Here is a 13,637-nt window from a genome sequence, read left to right on the forward strand (position 1 = left end):
ATTTCTACATTATTTCTTAAATTGACCTTTTAAAGCATACTTGCACAGAACATAATACCAAAGTGTTTTATGTCCCATTTTTCAGAGCAATCTCAGCTCTTTCTATATTGACACAGTGCAAAGACATAATTTGGCTTGAAATGGGTTTACCAGAGTCCATAGGTTCATAAAAATAGTACAATATAATAAATGCCTAAAATGAAATTTTGTAATATCAAGGATTCCTACTGTCTGTCACTCTACTTTAAGCGAATTTTAGAGGCTATGAATCACGTATGATCTCACAAGAATATGTAAGAGAGAGTCTACAGATTCTAACAACAATTAACCACATTTCTAGGCTGTATTATCACAAGGTATTAATGAAAACATCCATGAACCTCAGATGGAGAATACAAGATTCATATTAGAGTGACTTCAAGGTCTGCAGCATTTACTTGAACTCAATCATTCAGCCTTATGCTCCTTCTCAGACACTGTGTTCCTCCATAGAATGACATCTGTCATCACCATCCCTGCACACAAGACAGTCTCAGTCCAGACTGTTCTGGTCTGTGGTTCCCTGATGGTGGAACAAGCTATCAAAGTCAGAGCAGGAGCATCCCTCTCTGTCCTCTGTCTCTGTCTCCATCTCTGCAGAGATCACCTCCTCTCCTAACACCTTTAACACCCTAACATGTCTAACAAGCTCTTACTATCACCTTCACCTGCACTTCTTTACCTGAGTGCTTAGTACTTACACCAAGGTCTCTACTGCTCTGAAGCTTTAGGGATGTCCCTCACTGTAAGCTGCTCTGGATAAAAGCATCTGCCAGATGATTCATGTATATGTAAACCTTTTCTAAGGTTTATCTGAGGGGAGGCGCACAGTCTCAGACTTTGAAAACCTCTTATCTAAATAAATCCTGTTTACCTGCTCTACAGATGCTAAGCTAACGTTAAGTAGCCAAATGTCACAGTGTCATACACGGAACAAGTTGCTGCTCTGCCCTGAATGTCTGGTTATCCGGATTAAGGTGACTGAGATATTGATGTTACGTATTGACATTATCACTGAGGAATTCTCACAATCGTTCATCTGTTAGCATTAGCTGTCAGTCAGTACTTCATGCTTTTACGTTGTGGAGCCCACAAGCAGAGAGGCTGATGTTTGTTATCGAGTGACATTCACATGTTGGTCTTTGTTAACAGCACAACAAGCTAACTGTTTCAGTATCCACATGATACACAGGAGCATCTCATTCACAACTCATCCATGTTTACCAGGAAGCAGCTAACAGTTGCATCCTAACACCCTCTTTTAGTCTGAACATGAATTTTCGCAAATTCAAAAAATGTAATTGAACCGTCCACCTCCACATTTTCAGATGTTTTAATGTCAGGACGTTACATCTGATGGTCGTCCACAGTTCATAGAGATGTAGCTACATGTGTTCTCATTTTAACATCTATACCAGCGTCTCTTGTCCCGCTCATGTGACCTGAAGCAACCTTTTTAATTGATGAAACTGGAAGCAATCAGGGTCTGTGGTGATGTTTCATAGATGTCTAGTGGGTCAAACTGTCAGAATTCATGAGTTTTCTCTGGAAAAAGGAAAAAACTTGTTTCAAAACATGTTTCAATTAACACTGTAAAATGGGACCAGGTCAATAGATAGTGCAATAAAGTGACTACATTTAATTTACTAAGTCAAAAAATGCATTTACTGTGGAGTTACTCTTCAACTGACTAACTCTGAACATATAGAGCTCAAGAGGATGTAAAAAAGCTGCTAACAGCACTGATTTTGTCTGTGGTTTTATGTGGGACAGTTTGTGTGCAGGGAGGCTGTGGTGAGAGGACATTTATTGTTTCAAATAGGTCACTGTCGTAGTGGCACACTGTGGCTCACACCCTGAATCCCTGTTGTATTTACAACATTATACAAAAAAATGACGGCTGCCGAACATCAACGAAGCCGCTGCTGAGCTGTTTTTTCAGGCTTAGACCCTGTTTGACTGAGCCAGTACCCTTCCCTCGCCCCGAGGATGACTCTCCTCTGCCCTCGCCGTTTGACATGCCGCTGCTCTGATGGATGTTTGCCGTCTGGACAAGGTGGCCGAACACTTTCATCAGCCCCTCGGCAGGCGCGCAGATAGGCTGAGGGAGCGGGACGAGCACACCACGTCTCCGTGCAGGAGATAAAACAACCGTCCCATGTCACCACGCAGGAGATAAAACAAGGCTCCTCTTCACAGATCATACATCAACATTATACCGTCTGACGCCAGGAAGCAGCAAAGCATGCTGGGTAGATGACACACTTAGAAAGATGGATCTCTCTAATCTGAGGAGTAAACACATAAATTATCCTGGGGTGTATTTAGACATGTGCATGAGAAGTTGGTTTTAATTTAGCAGAGACGAAACCTGAGAGATGTTTATCTCACATTTAAATATTTATTTCAAATTCATTTCATATCACACGAGCAGGTAGAAATCTATAACAATGTGTGTCTGTTAATATTTTAACCTTGGTGGAATTCATTAGTGTGTGTGAGCGAGACACAGCGACATGTCACTACCTCACCGTCCTGTAGGACTGCAGAGCCTGACAAGTACAGATAGCAGCTTTGCTTGTCACACTCTTCATCTGGGAATCAAAGCACATCATCATCCTGTGTTTCCTGACCGCTGCAGGGGCAGATTGACTGTACAGTGATTTTTCAGGAGACCTTGATGAGCTGTGGAGAATGACGGTAAAAGCTTTTCATCTTTCACCTGAGCTTAGGGCACCATTTTTCTTTTTCTAAGTAGATTCTGTATCTTTTCTATGCATCTTTCATTTGTCGCTCCAGAAAACACACCAAAGGTCACAACACACACTGTGAGCTATCATGTGGCTGTGACTCAGGAGGTAGATGTTCGATTCCCGGCTCCTCGATTCCACATTTCAAAGTGTCCTTGGGCAAGATACTCGAGCCCCAATGTATCAACTAGTCAAAGTGGTGATGTTGCGATCGCAGTAATTAAAGCAAATTCAACCAATCCCCATGAATTCTGTGCGACCTTACATTTTCGTCCAATCACTGCAACAATTTTGATCAAAAATCATCATATTTTCCTGCGAGTTGAACCAATCTGACCAGTCCCTGCACAAAACCTTGACGTACGTCACCAAACTCACTCAAACCACTCTGGTTGTGAAGCATGTTGTGGAGCTGCAGACATGTGTCACATGAACGTCTCACATTTACCAACAAGCATTACTGTTAAAGCAATTCCCCGATGTTTTGCATGAAAGCAGGTTAAATTGTTTTGTACCATGTGCAACATTGTGGGGGAACTAAAGGTGTGGAGCTGCCGGAGCCACCTGAACGATGCCCCCTTCCATTTTTTTTCTCCAGATGAAATAAAATTTCTATAGTTCACATAATACGGTTGATATTTATATACATTTTAAGGAGTTGAAGATCCGATCATCACTGAAGTATATGTCATGAAGAGAGCTGATAAAAACAATTGACGCAACTAAAATAAATTCATGAGGTTATTATAAAGATCAGCTCTACTTGTAATTAACACAGAGCAGGAGCAGGATCACTTCCTCTGTTTCCCTCTGTTTAGTGAAGACTGGGTCACCACCTGCACTCACCTGGATTTATGCTCACTGGTACAAATGACCTTCTATTTTTAATAAATTAAACAAAAAAAGATCCCAAAAAAGGACTGATCATCGGTGTGTGAATGTGTGTGTATGGTAGAAAAGCACTGTATGAATGTGTTTGTGAATGGGTGAATGTGGCTTTCATTGCAAAGCACTTTGAGTGGTCGATAAGACCAGAGAAGCTCTATATACACTCATCGGCCGCTTTATTAGGTACACCTGTTCAACTGCTCGTTAATGCATATATCTAATAGGCCAATCACATGACAGCAACTCAATGCATTTAGGCATTTAGACATGGTCAAGCCGATCTGCTGAAGTTCAAACCGAGCATCAGAATGAGGAAGAAAGGTGATTTAAGTGACTTTGAACGTGGCATGGTCGTTCTCTGGGTGAAAATGCCTTGTTGATGGCAGATGTCAGAGGTGAATGGTCAGACTGGTTGGAGCTGATAGAAAGGCAACAGTAACTCAAATAACCACTCATTACAACCGAGGTATGCAGAAGAGCATCTCTGAACGCACAACACGTGGAACCTTGAAGCAGATGGGCGACAGCAGAAGAAGACCACACCGGGTGCCACACCTGTCAGCTGACAACAGGAAGCTGAGGATACAATTTGCACGGGCTCACTAACATTGGACAATAAAAGATTGGAAAAATGTTGATCCGATGAATCTTGATTTCTGCTACAACATTCGGATGGCAGGGTCAGAATTTGGTGTAAACAACATGAAAGCCTGGATCCATCCTGCCTTGTATCAACAGTTCAGGCTGCTGGTGGTGTAATGGTGCAGGGGATATTTTCTCGGCACACTTTGGGCCCCTTAGTACCAATTGAGCATCGTTAAACGCCACAGCCTACCTGAGTATTGCTGCTGACCATGTCCATCCCTTTAGGACCACAGTGAACCCATCTTCTGATGGCCACTTCCAGCAGGATAACACGCCATGTCACAAAGCTCAAATCATCTCAAACTGGTTTCTTGAACATGACAATGAGTTCACTGTACTCAAATTGCCTCCACAGTCACCAGATCTCAATCCAATAGAGCATCTTAGGGATGTGGTGGAACGAGAGATTTTGCATCATGGATGTGCAGCCGACAAATCTGCAGCAGCTGTGTGATGCCATCATGTCAATATGGACCAAAACGTCTGAGGAATGTTTCCAGCACCTTGTTGAATCTATGCCATGAGGAATCAAGGCAGTTCTGAAGGCAAGAGGGAGTCCAACCTGGTACTAGCAAGGTGTACCTAATAAAGTGGCCGGTGAGTGTAAGTACAGTCCATTTACCATTTACACACACACACACACACACACACACACACACACACACAGACAGTTACAGTGAGTGTGTGTGAAGCAGTTTTCAGTTGCGGTCTGACAAACACTTGACATCAGAATCTGGTTCCTCCTTCTCTTGGTTCCTCGTTGTGTTCTCGACCTTTCAAACCGGATTATACCTGATGGTCCTGTGTTCCTCTCAACGTGTCTGAACCACCTGCTGTCCTTCTTCCACTTTGCTGAAAGCAGTTCTCATCTCTCTGACAGGGTTTAGATTTCTCCTCTGGACTGAACCTCCCTCCTTCCGTGACTGGGAGTTATGGTGTTCAGATGTCCACTGGTTTGTATGGGGGGCTGTTTATTTGGAGAACTGGAACTCACACTGTCTCAACAACCTCCCAGTCAAGTGCACCACAAGCTTTAATTACAAGAGTTTGAAATGAGGCTCCATTAAAATGAATGACCTTCATTAAAGTGGTATTAAGGGACAGATGCCTTCGCTGATGGGGTGAACATGCCGCGAGAGGGGGGTTGGGGTGGGGGGTGGGAGCACTTGACCAGACGCACAAGTGCCTGAATAAACAGCTCAGCAGGTTTTTTCTTTCTTTTTCCCTCTTTGAGCGAAGCCCCACTGCGACCGCCATCGAGATTACAACCACCTGGTTGTGTGTCCTGCTCGCCCCCTACCCCAAACATTTTAATCATGGATGAAATTCATTTATATGTTGCGATAATTGTGCCTAATTGTTTCTTTGAAGGGGAGTGAGGCCAGCAGCATCTGGCTGACATATGGCTCGATGCTTGTGAGAGTGACTTTGTGCCCAGCAGGAAACTGCGGGCCCGATCAGCTCTCTCTCGCCCATTTAGCCAGAGTGGCGTGGTCCCCACCGCGCTTCTGAGGTAATTAAGCCAACCTGGCGATCGAGGCGGACGAGGTAGCGAAGCACTCAGCCCTCCTCATTGAGTTTTTTGAGCCGCACTGAAGGTGTGTCACAGGTGTGATTGTCTGGACATGTTATTCTCCAGCTGGTCTGCCTCTTTCTGCTTGTACAGTAAGTTCCAGATGGGCCACAGACCCCGTGACGGTATGCACAAACACATACTGCACTTTGTGAGCAGTAATGGACACACAAGGATGCACATAGTCACCAGACACACACTCTTATGCCGGATTATCCAAGTAGGAGTTACCATCATTATACACCATTACATACAGTGGGGGGGCCCTTTATGTATTGAGGGGGAAGCTAAGGGTGTGGAGCAAAAAGGTGGTGGATGAGTGTGCAGCACGTCCAACAGGAGACTGGACCTTGTTTTCCAATTGACGTTATAATCCTCATGTTTTCAGCCCTGTTTGTCAGAAACTACTCCTGTATCTGTTTACAGTTTCCCAACAAGCAAACTCATGTCGTTCTAATAAAGAGGTCGGTCAAAAATAATTTCCACTTTGATCTGATTTCATGCTGCACACAGCACAAGTAGTTTTCCAAACAACAGCAGGGCACATGAAAGGCCAAAGCACACAAGGTTGTATTTTCTATGTACAACCTCCACAACAGCAGACATTTCATGCCACAGTCCAATTTCCAGCCTTGCCATACACATTGGACATTGGTACACCGTGTTGATGTTCTGGCTCTCAGCGTGCACAGATAAGCTAAGAAATGCGCAGCTGCTGTGTGATTAAAACATGCATGTACATATATATATATGTATATATATATGAGTGTCTATTTTCTCACACACACACATTCACACTGATGTTGGCTACAAAGCACATATTGTCACTGAAACATGCACACAAACCTGAGTGCAGCCATTCACATGTAAACATGACCTTCTCCAAAGGTCTGGACACAGGTTGCCATTGAAAAGATGATTATTTTTCTCTCTCTCTCCTTGAGTGATATTCTCATTCAGTCAGTCAACCTCCGTCCCCCCAGCCGGCCCCCCCGCCCCCCCCACTCCCCCCCCCCCCCCATCAACATCCCCACCTTGTCATTGAGTGTCGTTGATGCTGACGTGTCACATCTGGAACCTCTTCCCTTCATGTGCTGCATAGACGTTTCTCTGCTCACTTTCCCTTTCCCAGGAGGTCTGGTGTGAAGCTCCTGTAATGATGTGAAAAAGGAGACTGAGATTCCTACGCAACAGCTCTGGGCTAATGAATGCATTCTGGACACATTCCTCTCCCTGATGTTACGGGATCAGTTTCTTTAATAGGTGGAGAATAAAGCGAGATCGAAATGGGAGTAATTTGCTGCGAGTCCTGGAGTCTTTAACACCTCGTTTGTTCGGATGGGCTCTTTGTGTAAGGTCAGAAAAGTGAAACCTATTCTAAGTTGACAATGATGTGTGATGGCAGGCTAGCATCTCCTGTAAGCAAATCATGACATCTCAGAAATGTTTGTTGGTCTTTCGTTGGTTTAGCAGGCAGCCACTTCATGACTCTGTTTCCTGTGGAAAATCTATGCTAAGTGTGCTGCTGAGCTCTGCTACAGCCGAGGGTGTTTCCTTGGCAGGAAGAGAGAATGAAATAATCATTAATATGTCTGAGGGGTAAATTATGTCATGCACAGTGAATATATGTTGCTGTCAGACCATGCAGAGAAACCAACACTTTGGGCTATAGTGTTTCACAAGCACAGATATGTAACATACACTGCACAAAACATAGGTGTGCATCCGCCCACACACACACAACACACAACACACAAACTGAAACACACACGTGTAGCACAGTCCATTGATGAAGGGTAGGATGATCTGCTTCCAGTTAGGTTGCGCACTGTTCCTGTTCGGCGGGTGTACAAAGACATGGATCCAATTTCAGGACATGCTTTTAATGAAACTCAAACTGAAACACGTTTCTGATTGGAGAACAAAGACGGAGAATCAAAAGCTGTTGTAGAGGTGACCCGAGCTAAAGCGTGCTCCCAGCTCTAAACACCAGCTCTCCACAAAAAGCCAACTCCAAACAAGGCGCCTCTGAAGCATCTTGTTCCCGTATAACAGCCTGACCAGTGTGGCCAGACGTTATACCTTTGCTATCTAGAATTACAATTTGTTTTGAAAACTCTATGACACATGGATAAACTACACTTCAGGTTGCTTATGACTTCCAGAGATGTAAAGGCCAAAAGCTGAGGCTACTGAAGCCATGGAGAGCTTTGAAGATGAGAAATATTTTAAAAATCAATCGAATGAATGACTGCCTTACGTGGCGCACTCGAGAAACAATGTGAATAAAAGCAAAAAATACTTTCTCTGATAAAAATTGTTTCATTAAAAGGAAAATTCCAATTTGGTATTTCTGTTTAAGCTGGTTGCATTTGAAGTAATAGTTCAGTGTTTAGGGAAATACATCTATTTGCTTACCAAGGGTTAGATGAGAAGATTGATACCACTCTCAAGTCTGTACGCTAAATATATGGCTCCAGTTAGCAGGCGATTAGCCTAGCTTAGCATAGCAAACAGAGTGAGAAACTACAGGAAAACTGCTTCATCCTTTGTACCTCAACTCAGCACAGGAGACCACATTGAGAGCACAAATCCCATCCAATCCTGCTCAAATGGTCCGCATCCAGGAGGAAGCTCCATTACTTTCCCCACAGAGACCACTGTGTTTTCGTGGGCCGCTGCCCCGAGGTCTCTGAGCTCAGCCTGCACCTGTGGCCCGTCGTGTCCAGGGCTGAAGAAAAGAAAACAAATACAGTAAATAACGGCCCCTCAGCCTAATGGAGCTGTAGAGTGGCCTTACTCATTTGCCGCAATGAAAAGTGGGCTTGAAATGACTTAAAGCACAATGGGTCCCAGATAGAGCTTCGTGGTGTGAGCAGCCTCCAGTTGTGCTGTGCATGAGTAACCTGGAGATGCTATCAGTTTGAACTGTGTGCTGCAAAAGAAGAAAGGGGGTGGGGGATGGGGTGGGGGGTGAGAGCATGACTGTAAAGGTTTGGTGCAGAGGTTAAATATACGGGTTGCCCACATTTTCTAGGAGAAACAAGCGGAAAGTCCTGCACAAACATCATTGTCTGCTGCTGAGGCACAAAGACTGAGGGCTATTACATCAAAGACTCATTCAAGGACATGGAGGTAAACTGTCTCAGACCCAATGCAAGCTGAAACCTGAGAATGTAAATGAGGTCTTTCTAGATTTACTATCTGGTTATTTTCATTCTAATGAAAGAAAAGCATTGTTTTTCCTCTTTTTTGTGCAGATATTGTCTCAAGAAGTCAGTACTACTGTGCTGCATCTGCAGACACAAACATTGTTCTCTGTATTATGTTCTGTCTTGATTTTCATTGTAGTGAACAGAAGCCAGATTTCACCACCTCTCCCCCCTGTTTGGCTCTGTGGACAGGATTTTATTTATAACAAGGGTGTAATTTATGAGAATCTGAAGGCCCTGACTACTCCATAACCCAGGTCAGACTCACTCATTCTTCAGCATGACAGGGCTGGGCTCCTGGAGTTATGGGATCAAGGCTGATGTCTTGCAGAGCACCGCTCAGGGGAACAGGTATCTGCACTTCCTTATTTTATCAGGTCTCCAACAAGTGAACATGAACACGCTCCCCTATAAATCATTTGCTTCTGATGACAGCCCAGAGGCAGGAAGGCAGAACATTGTCTGATGTTGTACATATGTGCGGTCTCTTTTTTTCCTTTTCTTTTTTCAAAGAACTGTAGCATGACGGACCGAGCTCCTCTCCTCCTCTGTGAGCCTACACCTGCAGAGTGTGAGGACTAATTGAGGACACTGCTGTGCTATGATTAGCATCCATTTTAGCTTTAGCATCTGCCACTGAAAACATAAACCTCTCATGAAAAAATAATCAAGCTAATCATTAGCAGCACATTAACTGGAAATTGTTGAATGTAACCATTATGTTGGACACTACTCTGTTGTCTCCACACCATGCTAATGTTAAACTGCTGGTGTTAGCTGGGAATGTCTTCTTAGAAGACTGAAATTAATGATATCTACTTAGTAACACTTGAACATCCCACCCTTTATGTGGCTTTCAACCACTTACTCAAAACGACCACAAAGAGACTCAAAACACCCACAGAGAGAGTCAAAACGACCACAGAGACTCAAAACAACCAGAGACTCAAAACACCCACAGAGAGAGTCAAAACAACCACAAAGAGACTCAAAACACCCACAGAGAGAGTCAAAACAACCACAAAGAGACTCAAAACACCCACAGAGAGAGTCAAAACGACCACAGAGACTCAAAACAACCAGAGACTCAAAACACCCACAGAGAGAGTCAAAACAACCACAAAGAGACTCAAAACACCCACAGAGAGAGTCAAAACGACCACAGAGACTCAAAACAACCAGAGACTCAAAACACCCACAGAGAGAGTCAAAACAACCACAAAGAGACTCAAAACACCCACAGAGAGAGTCAAAACAACCACAGAGACTCAAAACGGCCACAAAGAGACTCAAAACAACCAGAGACTCAAAACGAACACAAAGAGACTCAAAACGACCACAGAGACTCAAAACGACAACAAAGAGACTCAAAATGACCTAAAAACGTGTTTTTTGTTTTTTCTCGTTCAGCGTGGGAGTCTTGATCTAATGTCGGAGGGTTGGGAAGCCTTTTACATGTCTGTGACCCGGGCTTGTTGTCTCATAAATAGCATGTTTACATGTTTACATAGAACTTACAGAGTTGTTACCCTTCAGTCTAAGTAAAAGGAGTTCAAATATAGCTGCAGCGATGTGGGGGCCAAGCAGCCCAGCAGGCCAGAGTTGCCATGGAAACATCATGTTATCATGTCAAGGACATATAAGCACTCACAGCAAGTTTCATGTGGTTTCATTGGTTTAGAAATGACTTGACTTGATTTCTTGTTTGGCACCTTTGTGGCCAATTTGGATTGATGCTGACGTACGAACGCTTTTTCAAATCAAAAAGTAAACAAATAAGTTTGTCAGTTTTGGTAAAGATCAGACACAGGAATTTTGATTTTAAGGCAAACACATGAAGAATTATGAGGCAAAATGAAAATGTTCTTATCGCAGCACCCCCTAGAGGTCAAAGGATGGGGTATGACCTCACTTCCTGTGGGGCAGCTTTGCTGCCACTTTCAATTGGCTGTGACGGATGAATGCTTTGGAAAATCAAAAGCCATATGATAACAAAAGGAAGTGAGGGACCTCATGTCAGGGGAACCTATTTGCTTCCTAGTTTCTCACAGATCTGGGGCCCAATACCTTATCCTGTCTTAAATGTGTTGACTTGTGTATTAGGCTTAATTTCATCTGCCATATGATGTAATACAAAACTGGCATATGATGGGCTGTTTTTAAACTACATTTCACCTGTACTCATTGAATGTGTTTATACAAGCTACTGAATGGGTAAATGGGTGTGACAGTGAAGCAGGCCTCTTTTATACAACAGGTCCATGACCTTGATTCTCTCTCCACCCTCCTGTTTCTGTTAAAGCAGCGAACACACAAACATGCACACCTTTTTTTGGTGTGTGTGTGTTTGTGTGTGTGTGTGTGTGTGTGTGTGTGTGTGTGTGTGTGTGTGTGTGTGTGTGTGTGTGTGTGAGGGGCAGACAGATATGGTCATGGTCAACAAGACAAGAACAACCGTTTCATTACATTTGTTTGACCAATAACTTCCTGTGGAAGATAGATGTGTTTTGGCTCAGGCAGCTGTTCGCTCTGACAACAGTCACTCCCCTCGCATGATGCCCCTGTATGGTGGGGGGGAAATTATCATTCAGTGCACGCATGTATGTGTGTGTCTGCCTGTGTGTGTGTGTGGTCTGGGTTAACAAGTTCAGCGTGGCTAATTCACAGGACCCAGACAGAAATCCTGGTCCCACCTCACACTTTTCAGAAGGACCATAAACACTGGAGGCCTTTCTCCATGAAGTCAACGTCCTTGTGCATGTTCGACTCTGTGTGTGCGGGTGTGTGTGTGTTGGACTGTTCATTGGACCAAAACCTAAATCAGCACATGAAAGGTGTGTATCTCAGTGTTGCTTCTCTGGCTGCTCTGACAGGAAACAGACCCTCACTGTGGTATTTGGTTTCTCCAAACTCACACAGGACTCGATTTCAAACATGCTGCAAAATTCAAAACAGAGATGTAGCATGAGTGGGGACAATAAGGCCAATGTTATGTCACTAGTTAAATTTAATTCAAAAGATCACAGCTCACTGCTGTTGTAAATATATCAATTTTGCATAAATAAAACAATTGATAATATTCTGCATGCATTGAAATAAACTTTTTCTTTCATCCAGTGCAAAAATTCTTCAGTTTAATAATTTCAGTGTCCTCTCTGTGTGTGTTCTCACAGTGAAACGTTTGCAGCCCTTACCCCTGGTTCTCCAGCACAGCAGGAGATTGGTGTTATTTGTGTTGGGCCGTGTGCATAACACAGGTCTCACAAAACGCTCAGATTATGAGGGCTGAGACAATAACAGCACAGGGAGGGGGAGGGCGAACAACAGTCTGACGAAGGAGAAAAGAGAGGAATTACGGTGTATCTCTCGTCACATTTGCACAAATGTTTTGGCTAGACCAGTTGAGTCTTCTCTGTCATCACTAATCACCTAACAATAAATCCCTGAGCAACACTTGGGAGGGAAGGAGAGAACCAGAAGGACAAGTCTAGCTGCAGGAGAAGCAGCCTTTTACACAGCATCTTCAAATATTCAATAAAAAAGAATGGGCTGAATTTGGGTTCTGGCAGCTCATCACACACATTTTCTCCTTCGTGGTTCACACTGAACTGCGGCAAAGGTCAAAATCTTATTGGATTTTTCTGTTTTGTTGTGTGTTTTCTGCCAAGTTGAATTTGTACTTCGAAAGCTGAACTTGAGAACTACGTGAGCATCGTGTCTTTTACCCCTGTGGTCCGTTGTGTAAAATCACACGTTGTAAATGAGCAACCTGTCGGCATAGTCTGACTTTTCTTATCTGCTCTGTTGCTACAATGCACAGCCACGTGAGGAGACATCCAACCAGAGAGTATGAAGTGAGGACAGCACTGTAGTTCCTAATGAGACTGAGGAGTGATGGCAAACAGCAACAATGTGCTGACAGAACTGGCCAACACCAAAGCTCCTGAGGTGGACAGACACACTGACTGATGTCTTTAACCCCCCAGCCTCTCAGAATGAGCCTCTATGTCTCTGTAACTCACTGCGGGACCTTTCATCTCCTGTATTTCTTCACATCTAGGGAAAGTCAACATTCTTGTTTATTGGAATTAGCAGCTGTACTTGGTGCAGGCCGAGTCTTTCTTACAGAGTTTAACATCAGAGAGGACAAAACTGGGAAAAGGAGACAATTCTGCGTTGTTCTTCTGTAGCATTTCCTGGCCGGCTTTCAGCCTCTGTAAATTGTCGAGTTCTCGTCTTTCTCAAGTCCAAGGCACCATTGTGCTCCAGTGCTTCAAATGTGGTTCCATTTCCTGCAGGCGATTCAAACATAAACAATCAGTGTACGCTGCTTCCCCATCAATACACTTCCACTCTGGTTTCACAGGCTAAACTCTCCACATGGGAAACTAAGTTTGACGTCGAACGACGAGACATGGTCCAATTTTTTGCTTTAGAAGTGAAACTATTTCATGTTTGATTCATGCTATAATTATTCATATCTGCATTAATCAGTTTTTTGGCCACTGTTCTGGTGGAAACTGATGTCAA

This window comes from Seriola dumerili, unplaced genomic scaffold (genome assembly GCF_002260705.1).
Source record: "Seriola dumerili isolate Sdu_G_001 unplaced genomic scaffold, Sdu_1.0 BDQW01000319.1, whole genome shotgun sequence".
NCBI classification, from domain to species: Eukaryota; Metazoa; Chordata; class Actinopteri; order Carangiformes; family Carangidae; genus Seriola; species Seriola dumerili.